We start from the raw sequence: 12,995 nt of genomic DNA, 5'->3' as shown, positions 1-12,995 counted from the left end.
GGTAAACATCCTCTCAAAGTTCCTGGTTCATGTCTCCTGACAGAGAGTAGAAAATACATGACCTAACAGTGTTGGGTCAACAGCCCGTTGCGAGTTGTTTGAAGTAAACTTACAATTATATTTATGATACTGTTTTGTCTTTTTTAAACACAAATTTCATCCATTTTAGCTATAATAGGGAGTTAATTGAAGACTTAGGGCTTCTGAAAATGATAATGCCCTGAAAAACAGCGTTACCCCTATAGTGTAGAGATACATTCAAAAGTTTTGGTGAATCGTTTTTTAAATTGCGACAGTATATACTGATTATACGGTCGGAAATTTATAGCATTGACCAATCAGAACTCGTGTTACATACTAAGTTGAATTAGAATTGAGCATTACTCCTACCAGTATGAGAGCCACAGTGTCCATTCAAGTGCACAATGCTGATCTCCTGATGACTAACTGGCTTGGAGAGTCTATCACTGAACAAAGCACACTCAGGGGCGTGTTCAGTGTTCTGAAGCCAGAGAGCTGTCGGAGGTAATCAATGTTTAATGTTCATATTTACACCTCCACGGTATACTCTTTAACCTCTATAGTTACAGGCCTCACCAGACTACACCAAGTTCCTAGCCAAGAGTGACTTCACTACTGTGAAACATTACAACTGAACTCTTTGTATCTATCTTGAAATAGGACTGAGTTTAGTTTTACGCCGCTTTTAGCAATATTCCAGCAATATCACGGCAGGGGACACCAGAAATGGGCTTAACACTTGAAATAGGAATAAAACTGTGGCTGGATAACCTTGGATTACTAAGTGTAAATTATCTGCTGACATTATAATAATGTTAAAACTGCATGTTTATCCATGAGGAGCTGGTATTTGGTAGTAGAAGGGTCCATGATCCGAGTTGTTAAATACAAACAACCTTAACACCTAACATGTGTAAATAACACTGTTTTGATGACATATATAAAAGGTGAACATTCAGATTTTTCTGGGTTACATTTTCTTTTTATTCTTGAGTACTCAAGAATAAAAAGAAGATGTAACCCAGAAATATCTCTATGTTCATCAAATAGCATCTTTTAAAATGCCAATCAAGCATCTATATAAAAGGTACTCAGGAATGCATGAGCATTTCACTGGTTCTGCATATTCTGTGACAAATAAATCATGGTAACAATTTGTAAAGAACTTACAAGATCACACATGTCAATCATCTAAATACTACTTGGCCAAGTTGATGTGTCTGTTGTGAGAAAACATAACATTGATCAGGAAAATAATATTCATTTTCTGTTCATCTTTTGTTCATGAAAAGCAACCAAACAAAAATTCAAAGAGTAGAATATCACACTGTAAAGAACAAAAACAGCTCAGTTCATAAACAGATAAAGCATTCATCAGATGTTAACAGACACACAAACTGTACAGCATGACAGAATATCGACTTTGTTTGACAATGGTGGAGACATTGGGGGTTCAAACCCTGCTGGCTTCACAGTGTTGGCAAGTTGATCCTCCATCTGTCAATAGGGGCGGTGGGGTAGCCTAGTGGTTAAAGCATTTGCTCGTCGTGCTGAAAAACCCGGGTTGGATTCCCCACATGGGTACACTGTGTGAAGCCCATTTCTGGTGTCCCCCGACGTGATGTTGCTGGAATATTGCTAAAAGTGACACTCACTCATCAGTCAAAAGCAGAAGGTGTTTCATCAGTGCCAATTGGTGTTTAAATAAGCATTCTGCCCAGTTTCAAACAAAGGACCCATAGATTATATGGTGCTTTCACTTAATTAAACTCTCCTTACCACAAAGTTCTGTAGTTGGGAAATTAATAAGGACATAACATGTGGTTACTGCTCGAAGTTCCATAACAAGCTTTGTTTCAAATTTATAATAAATTACTGCATTGTGATACACACTGATCACAACCCTACAACATAATTTATGACAGGTGAACTTAATAAATTTGACAAAATTATAATACACACTTTAAATGATACAAATAATTGAATACCAAAAATGAAAAACTCAAACAAGCAGTGCAGTAGTTGATAAATTGAGTAATCAACATTGTGAAGCTGGAGACAATTGGTCATAGTAGTTAGTATGGAGTACTCAGGACCTTGACGAGTCCTCTCAGGACAGCTGTTTCAACTAGCATGGAGTACTCAGGACCTTGACGAGTCCTCTCAGGACAGCTGTTTCAACTAGCATGGAGTACTCAGGACCTTGACGAGTCCTCTCAGGACAGCTGTTTCAACTAGCATGGAGTACTCAGGACCTTGACGAGTCCTCTCAGGACAGCTGTTTCAACTAGCATGGAGTACTCAGGACCTTGACGAGTCCTCTCAGGACAGCTGTTTCAACTAGCATGGAGTACTCAGGACCAAGACTAGTCCTCTCAGGACAGCTGTTTCAACTAGTATGGAGTACTCAGGACCTGGTCTAGTCCCTCTCAGGACAGCTGTTTCAACTAGCATGGAGTACTCAGGACCTTTGACGCAGTCCCCTGTTTCAACTAGCATGGAGTACTCAGGACCTTGGCTTGACTAGTCCCTCTCAGGACAGCTGTTTCAACTAGCATGGAGTACTCAGGACCTTGACTAGTCCCTCTCAGGACAGCTGTTTCAACTAGCATGGAGTACTCAGGACCTTGACGAGTCCTCTCAGGACAGCTGTTTCAACTAGCATGGAGTACTCAGGACCAAGACTAGTCCTCTCAGGACAGCTGTTTCAACTAGCATGGAGTACTCAGGACCAAGACTAGTCCTCTCAGGACAGCTGTTTCAACTAGCATGGAGTACTCAGGACCAAGACTAGTCCTCTCAGGACAGCTGTTTCAACTAGCATGGAGTACTCAGGACCAAGACTAGTCCTCTCAGGACAGCTGTTTCAACTAGCATGGGGTACTCAGGACCAAGACTAGTCCCTCTCAGGACAGCTGCTCTAATCTAGCATGGAGTACTCAGGACCAATACTAGTCCTCCTCAGGACAGCTGTTTCAACTAGCATGGAGTACTCAGGACCAATACTAGTCCTCTCAGGACAGCTGTTTCAACTAGCATGGGGTACTCAGGACCAAGACTAGTCCTCTCAGGACAGCTGTTTCAACTAGAATGGGGTACTCAGGACCAATACTAGTCCTCTCAGGACAGCTGTTTCACTCACTCACTCAGGACAGCTGTTTCACTGAGCATGGAGTACTCAGGACCAAGACTAGTCCTCTCAGGACAGCTGTTTCAACTAGCATGGAGTACTCAGGACCAAGACTAGTCCTCTCAGGACAGCTGTTTCAACTAGCATGGGGTACTCAGGACCAAGACTAGTCCTCTCAGGACAGCTGTTTCAACTAGCATGGGGTACTCAGGACCAATACTAGTCCTCTCAGGACAGCTGTTTCACTCACTCACTCAGGACAGCTGTTTCACTGAGCATGGAGTACTCAGGACCAAGACTAGTCCTCTCAGGACAGCTGTTTCAACTAGCATGGAGTACTCAGGACCAATACTAGTCCTCTCAGGACAGCTGTTTCAACAAGTATGGAGTACTCAGGACCTGGACTAGACCTCTCAGGACAGCTGTTTCAACTAGCATGGAGTACTCAGGACCTGGTCTAGTCCTCTCAGGACAGCTGTTTCAACTAGCATGGAGTACTCAGGACCAATACTAGTCCTCTCAGGACAGCTGTTTCAACTAGCACAGGGTACTCAGGACCAATACTAGTCCTCTCAGGACAGCTGTTTCACTCACTCACTCAGGACAGCTGTTTCACTGAGCATGGAGTACTCAGGACCAAGACTAGTCCTCTCAGGACAGCTGTTTCAACTAGCATGGAGTACTCAGGACCAATACTAGTCCTCTCAGGACAGCTGTTTCACTCACTCACTCAGGACAGCTGTTTCGAATGTACTACTCAGGACCAAGACTAGTCCTCTCAGGACAGCTGTTTCAACTAGCATGGAGTACTCAGGACCAATACTAGTCCTCTCAGGACAGCTGTTTCAACTAGCATGGAGTACTCCAAGACTAGTCCTCTCAGGACAGCTGTTTCAACTAGCATGGGGTACTCAGGACCAAGACTAGTCCTCTCAGGACAGCTGTTTCAACTAGCATGGGGTACTCAGGACCAATACTAGTCCTCTCAGGACAGCTGTTTCACTCACTCACTCAGGACAGCTGTTTCACTGAGCATGGAGTACTCAGGACCAAGACTAGTCCTCTCAGGACAGCTGTTTCAACTAGCATGGGGTACTCAGGACCTTGACGAGTCCTCTCAGGACAGCTGTTTCAACTAGCATGGAGTACTCAGGACCTGGACGAGTCCTCTCAGGACAGCTGTTTCAACTAGCATGGAGTACTCAGGACCAAGACGAGTCCTCTCAGGACAGCTGTTTCAACTAGCACGGGGTACTCAGGACCAATACTAGTCCTCTCAGGACAGCTGTTTCAACTAGCATGGAGTACTCAGGACCAAGACTAGTCCTCTCAGGACAGCTGTTTCAACTAGCATGGAGTACTCAGGACCTGGTCTAGACCTCTCAGGACAGCTGTTTCAACTAGCATGGAGTACTCAGGACCAATACTAGTCCTCTCAGGACAGCTGTTTCACTCACTCACTCAGGACAGCTGTTTCAACTAGCATGGAGTACTCAGGACCTGGTCTAGACCTCTCAGGACAGCTGTTTCAACTAGCACGGGGTACTCAGGACCAAGACTAGTCCTCTCAGGACAGCTGTTTCAACAAGTATGGAGTACTCAGGACCTGGACTAGACCTCTCAGGACAGCTGTTTCAACTAGCATGGAGTACTCAGGACCAAGACTAGTCCTCTCAGGACAGCTGTTTCAACTAGCATGGAGTACTCAGGACCAATACTAGTCCTCTCAGGACAGCTGTTTCAACTAGCACAGGGTACTCAGGACCAATACTAGTCCTCTCAGGACAGCTGTTTCAACTAGCACAGGGTACTCAGGACCAATACTAGTCCTCTCAGGACAGCTGTTTCAACTAGCATGGAGTACTCAGGACCAATACTAGTCCTCTCAGGACAGCTGTTTCACTCACTCACTCAGGACAGCTGTTTCAACTAGCATGGAGTACTCAGGACCTGGTCTAGACCTCTCAGGACAGCTGTTTCAACTAGCACGGGGTACTCAGGACCAAGACTAGTCCTCTCAGGACAGCTGTTTCAACAAGTATGGAGTACTCAGGACCTGGACTAGACCTCTCAGGACAGCTGTTTCAACTAGCATGGAGTACTCAGGACCAAGACTAGTCCTCTCAGGACAGCTGTTTCAACTAGCATGGAGTACTCAGGACCAAGACTAGTCCTCTCAGGACAGCTGTTTCAACTAGCATGGGGTACTCAGGACCAAGACTAGTCCTCTCAGGACAGCTGTTTCAACTAGCATGGGGTACTCAGGACCAATACTAGTCCTCTCAGGACAGCTGTTTCACTCACTCACTCAGGACAGCTGTTTCACTGAGCATGGAGTACTCAGGACCAAGACTAGTCCTCTCAGGACAGCTGTTTCAACTAGCATGGGGTACTCAGGACCTTGACGAGTCCTCTCAGGACAGCTGTTTCAACTAGCATGGAGTACTCAGGACCTGGACGAGTCCTCTCAGGACAGCTGTTTCAACTAGCATGGAGTACTCAGGACCTTGGATCCAGTCCTCTCGGACCTCTCAGGTCCTCTCTGGACAGCTGTTCTAACTAGCATGGAGTACTCAGGACCAAGACTAGTCCTCTCTCAGGACAGCTGTTTCAACTAGCATGGAGTACTCAGGACCTGGTCTAGACCCTCTCAGGACAGCTGTTTCAACTAGCATGGGAGTACTCAGGACCAATACTGCTAGTCCTCTCAGGACAGCTGTTTCACTCACTCTCTCAGGACAGCTGTTTCAACTAGCATGGAGTACTCAGGACCTGGTCTAGACCTCTCTCAGGACAGCTGTTTCTAACTCTCAGGACCAAGACTAGTCCTCTCAGGGACAGCTGTTTCAACAAGCATGGAGTACTCAGGACCTGGACTAGACCTCTCAGGACAGCTGTTTCAACTAGCATGGAGTACTCAGGACCAAGACTAGTCCTCTCAGGACAGCTGTTTCAACTAGCATGGAGTACTCAGGACCAATCTAGGACCTCTCCAGGACAGCTGTTTCAACTAGCACAGGGTACTCAGGACCAATACTAGTCCTCTCAGGACAGCTGTTTCAACTAGCACAGGGTACTCAGGACCAATACTAGTCCTCTCAGGACAGCTGTTTCAACTAGCATGGAGTACTCAGGACCAATACTAGTCCTCTCAGGACAGCTGTTTCACTCACTCACTCAGGACAGCTGTTTCACCTAGCATGGAGTACTCAGGACCTGGTCTAGACCTCTCAGGACAGCTGTTTCAACTAGCACGGGGTACTCAGGACCAAGACTAGTCCTCTCAGGACAGCTGTTTCAACAAGTATGGAGTACTCAGGACCTGGACTAGACCTCTCAGGACAGCTGTTTCAACTAGCATGGAGTACTCAGGACCAAGACTAGTCCTCTCAGGACAGCTGTTTCAACTAGCATGGAGTACTCAGGACCAATACTAGTCCTCTCAGGACAGCTGTTTCAACTAGCACAGGGTACTCAGGACCAATACTAGTCCTCTCAGGACAGCTGTTTCAACTAGCACAGGGTACTCAGGACCAATACTAGTCCTCTCAGGACAGCTGTTTCACTCACTCACTCAGGACAGCTGTTTCACTGAGCATGGAGTACTCAGGACCTGGACTAGACCTCTCAGGACAGCTGTTTCAACTAGCATGGAGTACTCAGGACCTGGTCTAGACCTTTCAGGACAGCTGTTTCAACCGGCATGGGGTACTCGGAACCTGGGTATGTCCCACATAGCAATGAGCACCATGTCATAGATTATGCTGAAGTTAAGTAGCTACGATCACCTCTTGGCATTAAGATCTCTTAGGGGATCAAATCTACAAAGGGGAATATTTTTATATAAATTCTGAAAACTTTACATCTGTAAGTAATAACACAAACAATAACATACAAGTAGAAGTAGTAGTAGTAGTAGTAGTAGTAGTAGTAGTAGTAGTAGTAGTAGTAGTAGTAGTAGTAGTAGTAGAAGTAGTAACAGGTAAGATGAATAATTTTGCCACAGGCAACAACTGATCACTTCCTACTGTAAATCTTACATTTTAAACTATTCAGAATTTTTTTAACTCTGCTAACACAGATATTCAGGCAAGCAAATTTAATATGACTTTTTTATATCTTCTCTGTTTATTTCTAGATGGTTTCAGGGAACTCGTGAGGGCCATGTCCCCCTGCTTCAAGCTCTGGATCCTATTTGTCAGAGGGCAACTGACTTCTCAGACTGTGTTCCCTAACCACGAGGTTGGTTGTGGCACCTTACATCACTACCAACACTTCATCCCCACTACATACAGTATGTTGTTGATCCCTGGATTGTCTGGTCCAGATCCGATTATTTACAGAATATTGCTAAGTGCGGCATAAAACTCAACTCACTCACTCACATACAGTATTTCTTAATTGATGCAACAGATCAATAGGGGTCCACTCTGAGCCTGTTGGGTATTGTATCCTCCTCCAGTGGACAGTCCTACACCAACACATACCTTCTGATGCTTGAAAACGGTATAGGTATCTATACCGAAACGTCGCAATAGTACCATAAAGAAGTTGATCATCCATAAACACTTGTCATTCCTACATATCTTCTGGCTCAACTAGAATGAGGATAAATGCTGCAGTTTTCTCTCAAGTGAAACTCCCACACAACTGAATTCTAATGACATGACTCGTAACAGCACAGGGAGAAACAACTCACTCATGCACCAAACACATGATGTGTGTACCGGTATGTACATGATTTTCCAAAATCAAGACTGTTTTACCATTTCTAACAAACACAGTACCCAAGGCAGTTATGTATATAAATTGTCTACCAAACTTTTTGTATTTTAATCAGATCTGATATTCTGATATCATCCGACTTAATAAGCTGTGACACTGGGAAACCTGTTTTAACTGAGTATGCTTGGTGGAACTAACAGTGGAGGTCATTCCGTATCAGTTTTGCCCTATTGTATCCATGTGGGGAATCAAACACGAGCCACATCGTGTAACGTTTCAACCATCCAATGTCAGTGGAACAAAATTATATGTCTATTTGAATCAAAATATCACACAAAGTCACCATGTTTGCAGTAAACAGGCAAATTATTATATTTTTTCAAATGAGCTGAAGGTAAATATCAACTATGGAAGTCTGGTGGAAATAATTGTAATGAAATGGTTTTCATTTCTTTGATTCAGCATCTAATTTGTGTTAACAATTATTACTTACTACTAAAATTTGTTTTTTCTGAGACTGAGAGTCAAGAAAAGTATAGACAGCATGTTACATTAAAGTTTTGTAAAGATGCTATTAATTCCATCATCACTCCTGGTTGTCTGTCACTGTCCGTGCAGGCCTGCTAGAGATGCTGCCTGTCTGTCCTCCTCGCCGTGAACATTGAAGTGGGCTGGGTCTGTGTCCAAACATTGAACATCAAACAGACACCGAGAGCCGGGGTCAAAGTGCACTCACAATCACTATCTTCTCTGATTGTCACCCGAAACATACACAACAATCATGTGCTTGCAGAATTACATAGGAGTTGGTTTGCAACTTTCTCCCTGTTACTGGTCATAAAACGGAACTTACCTTTTCTGTAAAGGCGGCCGGACGACTTTACAGCTGCTTTGGGAAGACTCGCATGCATGTGTGTGACTAGAACAGATAGCCTGTCAGACCGAGCTGTGTGAAGGCTGACGGTCGGTCGGTCCACGGTCATGTGATAACACTGATGGTTATATCAGCACTCGCCGGTCGGGCCCCGCGCCACGGGGAGACCCGGGCATGACAGTCCGCGGACAGGTGTCGGGGGAGGGTTGGGGGAGGAACACCGTAAACACGCCCCAGTTATTTGGATGTAGCCATTCAGTTCACTGCCACGACGAATTTATCGGGATGAAGTCGAAAGAAGTTGACAAACTATATATTTATATACATTTACCTGGCAGATGCCAAACTTGTTCGTTCCCGACTGCTTGACAACACTGTCTTGTTATATATATTAGCCATGCATATGACTTTTATAGGAGAACAATGTATTCAATATTATATTTCAGTTACAAAGGACGGCGAAGATAGTGGAGACGCCGCCCAAGTACTATCATATTCAGTACATTTAAACGTGCCCTTCCCATACAGAGAACCAGACTAAAGAACGGACACCTTTCTTGAGCATCAATTAAAGCTCACAAGTTAAATCCTGCCTGTCTGTGATTGATGTTGATAAAACTGATATCCTAACAAACACAAAACAAAACAAACACAATTGCGGCGACAAATGACAACGACTCTGATAGATGTTTTACGTGTTTAAATTACAGAACCGAGTCCATTGTGTACCCAAACAGTTAACTTTCGTATGAGTGTCTACCCATGAAGGTCCGGGTTAGAATATTGATCTTCAGTAACCCATGCTTGTCGTAAAAGGCGACTAACTCGATCGGGTGGTCATGCTCGCTCACTTGGTTGACAAATGTCATCGGTTCCCAACTGATCACTCGATTGTCTGGTCCAGACTCGATTATTTACAGACCGCCGCCATATAGCTGGAATATTGCTGAGTGCAGCGTAAAACTAAACTCACTCACTCGTATGAGTGTTCATGGACGGAGTTGCAGTCGGATAGTTGGAGATTTTTGGGATGGGGTTTGGGGTTGGGGACTTGGTCAAATATTTAATTGCACAAATTATAACTGATGGGTAAGTTTTGACAGAATAAGTTATTTTTCACTTTCTGTTTGTTTGGTTTTGAGTGCCATTACTTCATTCGACACACGAATTTCAACATTCTTACTTTAACACACGTATACTAGGACAATAATAAAACTCGTACAGTCAACAGCTACAACCATCACTCTGTTGTAAAGCAACCAACAGCTACAACCATCACTGTTGTAAAGCAGTCAACAGCTACAACCATCACTGTTGTAAAGCAGTCAACAGCTACAACCATCACCCTGTTGTAAAGCAGTCAACAGCTACAACCATCACTGTTGTAAAGCAGTCAACAGCTACAACCATCACTGTTGTAAAGTAGTCAACAGCTACAACCATCACTCTGTTGTAAAGCAACCAACAGCTACAACCATCACTGTTGTAAAGCAGTCAACAGCTACAACCATCACTGTTGTAAACAACAGCTCAACCATCACTCTGTTGTAAAGCAGTCAACAGCTACAACCATCACTCTGTTGTAAAGCAGTCAACAGCTACAACCATCACAACCATCACTGTTGTAAAGCAACCAACAGCTACAACCATCACTGTTGTAAAGCAGTCAACAGCTACAACCATCACCCTGTTGTAAAGCAGTCAACAGCTACAACCATCACTGTTGTAAAGCAGTCAACAGCTACAACCATCACTCTGTTGTAAAGCAGTCAACAGCTACAACCATCACTGTTGTAAAGCAGTCAACAGCTACAACCATCACTGTTGTAAAGTAGTCAACAGCTACAACCATCTCTGTTGTAAAGCAGTCAACAGCTACAACCATCACTGTTGTAAAGCAGTCAACAGCTACAACCATCACTCTGTTGTAAGGCAACAGCTACAACCATCACTCAACAGCTACAACCATCACTCTGTTGTAAAGCAACCAGCTACAACCATACAACAGTCAACAGCTCAACCATCTGTTGTAAAGCAGTCCAACAGCTACAACCATCACTCTGTTGTAAAGCAGTCAACAGCTACAATCCATCACCCTGTTGTAAAGCAGTCAACAGCTACAACCATCACTGCTACAACCAGCTACAACCTGTTGTAAAGCAGTCAGTCAACAGCTACAACCATCACTCTGTTGTAAGTTGCAGTACAACCAGCTACAACCATCACTGTTGTAAACAGCTACAACCATCAGCTACAACCATCACTGTTGTAAAGCGGTCAACAGCTACAATACAACCCTGTTGTCAACAGCTACAACCATCACTCTGTTGTAAAGCAGTCAACAGCTACAACCATCACTCTGTTGTAAAGCAGTCAACAGCTACAACCATCACCCTGTTGTAAAGCAGTCAACAGCTACAACCATCACTGTTGTAAGGCAGTCAACAGCTACAACCATCACTGTTGTAAAGGCAGTCAACAGCTACAACCATCACCTGTACAACCATCACCCTGTTGTAAAGCAGTCAACAGCTACAACCATCACTGTTGTAAAGCAGTCAACAGCTACAACCATCACTGTTGTAAAGCAACACCAACCATCACTCTGTTGTAAAAGCAGCTACAACCATCACCCTGTTGTAAAGCGGTCAAGCTACAACCATCACTGTTGTAAAAGCAGTCAACAGCTACAACCATCACTCTGTTGTAAAGGCAATCAACAGCTACAACCATCACTGTTGTTGTAACAGGCAGTCAGCAGCTACAACCATCACTCTGTTGTAAAGCAGTCAACAGCTACAACCATCACTCTGTTGTAAAGCAGTCAACAGCTACAACCATCACCCTGTTGTAAAGTCAACAGCAACCCATCACAAAGCAGTCAACAGCTACAACCATCACTGTTGCTACAACCATCACTCTGTTGTAAGGCAATCACTGTTGTAAAGCAACCAACAGCTACAACCATCACTGTTGTAAGGCAGTCAACAGCTACAACCATCATCTGTTGTAAAGCAGTCAACAGCTACAACCATCACCATCTGTTGTAAGGCAGTCAACAGCTACAACCATCACTGTTGTAAAGCCATCTCTCTGTCAAAGCAGCTACAACCATCACTGTTGCAAAGCAACCAACAGCTACAACCATCACCCTGTTGTAAGGCAGTCAACAGCTACAACCATCACTGTTGTAAAGCTACAGTCAACAGCTACAACCACAACCAACAGCTCACCATGTTGTAAAGCAACCAACAGCTACAACCATCACCCTGTTGTAAGGCAGTCAACAGCTACAACCATCACTGTTGTAAAGCAACCAACAGCTACAACCATCACTCTGTTGTAAAGCAACCAACAGCTACAACCATCACCCTGTTGTAAAGCAGTCAACAGCTACAACCATCACTGTTGTAAAGCAACCAACAGCTACAACCATCATTGTTGTAAAGCAGTCAACAGCTACAACCACCACTGTTGTAAAGCAACCAACAGCTACAACCATCACTGTTGTAAAGCAACCAACAGCTACAACCATCACTGTTGTAAAGCAACCAACAGCTACAACCATCACAGTTGTAAAGCAACCAACAGCTACAACCATCACTGTTGTAAAGCAGCCAACAGCTACAACCAACTCGCAGCAGTTACTTAAAGATTACATGTTTTGATAAAATGTCTTTGAGCGTTTGACTCCAAAAACACAACACATGTCTGTTCACAACGACGTTTTGTCCGTGGCCACACCCTCCATTACTGATACCATGCTGGGAGTTTGATTGTTTCTCACGTCATTTTCTTTCATTGCCAGACATTGGTGTATGTTCCTGTAATTTCACACACACAAAAAATATCCTCTCCTTTCTTGTGTACTTTACCTTAAAACTCAGAATCAGTTTTGTGTATTTTATGGGCGCTTCTGAAAACTAATCCAAACACTGACCATGAAGCGTGTGACGTTGTCCGTAATATGAAGAGAAGATGGCGGAAACATGATACAGAGTAGATGGTGACAGTTGAAGATTCAAAGAGTTGGGTTTAGCACAGCATGTTACAGTATACCAGGTACATTACGGCCTGTGGAATGAATGCCCTATTTGGTTCACGCGTTTATCACTAACTGAAACACACGGGCAGAGGTATGGTGCAGACAAACCATAACCTAGGTGAACCAGCTTTTTGGAGATACACCACGGGTATATTGCTTGTCTTATACCCCCTTCACACTTGAGGAGGGATGAGCCGGAA

At 44.1% G+C, this 12,995-nt stretch overlaps 1 protein-coding gene across 1 annotated transcript in view; it reads right to left on the bottom strand.

Annotated features, from left to right (window-relative positions):
• LOC124279069 (hydroxysteroid 11-beta-dehydrogenase 1-like protein) overlaps positions 1-8,860 on the bottom strand; it is a 107,748-nt gene extending 98,888 nt beyond the window's left edge. Inside the window, exon 1 of the mRNA XM_046714869.1 lies at positions 8,730-8,860. The gene's annotated coding sequence lies outside the window, so the exon portion shown is untranslated. The remainder of the gene's footprint in view (positions 1-8,729) is intronic.
• Between the last annotated feature and the right edge of the window lie 4,135 nt (positions 8,861-12,995).

The sequence above is a fragment of the Haliotis rubra genome, unplaced genomic scaffold (assembly GCF_003918875.1).
Source record: "Haliotis rubra isolate DU_JTF1 unplaced genomic scaffold, ASM391887v1 Scf246, whole genome shotgun sequence".
Lineage (NCBI taxonomy): Eukaryota > Metazoa > Mollusca > Gastropoda > Lepetellida > Haliotidae > Haliotis > Haliotis rubra.
Note: the sequence above shows the minus strand (reverse complement) of the source record. Positions and strands in the feature narration are given on the sequence as shown.